General features: G+C 45.8%; 1 non-coding gene across 1 annotated transcript; it reads left to right on the top strand.

Annotated features, from left to right (window-relative positions):
- The first annotated feature begins 537 nt into the window (after window positions 1-537).
- Window positions 538-644, top strand: LOC130507369 (small nucleolar RNA R71). The gene has a single exon (XR_008942300.1). It is a non-coding gene; the product is annotated as a small nucleolar RNA R71 (small nucleolar RNA).
- Window positions 645-1,388: the final 744 nt, after the last annotated feature.

Raw genomic sequence — 1,388 nt, 5'->3', positions numbered from 1 at the left:
AGAATATCAGTGCTGCTTTCCTGAGGAGTGAAGCTAGAAGCGCTGCCCTGTTGTTGATAGTTACCCTGCTGATTGTTCCAAGGCTGTTGACCACTCTGCTGGTTGTTGTTGTAAGACCTCTGCTGGTAGTTGTTGTACTGGAAATTGGGTTCCTTCTTGTACCAACTACCATTGTTGTTGATGAAGCACAACTCCTCTTGACCTTCCAAACCTTCAACTTCATTAGCTCCAGGTGGTATCTCTTGGTTTGGGTTACCAACAAAGCTCAGCTGCGCTTGTGTGGCCTTATCAGCAATGAGGGTGTCTATCTTATCCTGTAGAGCCTTCAGCTCTTTCCTCGTTTGCTTGTCATCAGTCCTAACAGTCCTGTCATGGTCTCCACTGTAGACTGCATCACTCTTGACCATGTTGTCAACTAGAGCCTCTGCTTCTTCCTCAGTTCTCCCCAAAAAGAACCCATTGCTAGCTGTATCCAGTCTTGCTCGGTACTTAGGAAGAGCTCCTCTGTAGAATGTACTCAGCAAGCTCTCCTTAGAGAAACCATGGTGTGGGCACTGAGCTTGGTAACCATTGAATCTCTCCCAAGCTTCACTGAATCCTTCCAAGTTCTTATGTTGGAAGCTGGAGATCTCGTTCCTCAACTTAGCAGTTCTTGAGGTGGAGAAGAATTTCTCCAAGAATGCCTTCTTGCAGTCTTCCCAAGTAGTGATGGAGTCACTGGGTAAAGACTTCTCCCACTGACGTGCCTTATCCCCCAAAGAGAAAGGGAATAGCTTGAGCTTAAAAGCATCCTCGGATACACCATTGGTTTTAGACAGCTCGCAGTATCTGTCAAACTTATCCAAGTGATCAAATGGGTCCTCCACAGCTAGACCATGATACTTGTTGTTCTCTATGGTGTTGAGCAGCCCTGACTTGATCTCAAAGTTGTTAGCAGCTACAGGTGGTGCTCGGATTCCCAGTCTATGACCATTGATGTTGGGGCGGTCATAAGTGCCAATGGGTCGAGGAGCCCTTGGCTGGTTCTGAGGGTTGTTAGCCCCATTTGCAGCCCCATTTGCAGCCCCTGGTGGTACTTCGTGAGCCATCTCAGTATCTGACTGCTGTTCTCCGGTTCTTCTCTGTCTGCTTATATGTCTCTCAAGTGCTCTGATGTCGTCTACTCTTGGAACTAGGTTTGTAGGCCCTCTGCTCCTCAAGTTCATACACCTGAAATCCACAAGCAAATGAAAGTGGAGAATCAGTAACAAAAAATAAAAAGTGACTTAGTCTCAAGCAAGTGACTAATTCTTAATGTCTAAATCAACTCAGAAATTTGGCAACGGCGCCAATTTGATGTTAGGAGTTTTTAGTCTCCTAAGACAAATGTTGTAGTATTAGTGAAATGT

Source organism: Raphanus sativus, unplaced genomic scaffold, assembly GCF_000801105.2.
Source record: "Raphanus sativus cultivar WK10039 unplaced genomic scaffold, ASM80110v3 Scaffold4412, whole genome shotgun sequence".
In the NCBI taxonomy this organism is placed as follows: domain Eukaryota; kingdom Viridiplantae; phylum Streptophyta; class Magnoliopsida; order Brassicales; family Brassicaceae; genus Raphanus; species Raphanus sativus.
This window is presented reverse-complemented; position numbering and strand designations above follow the sequence as displayed.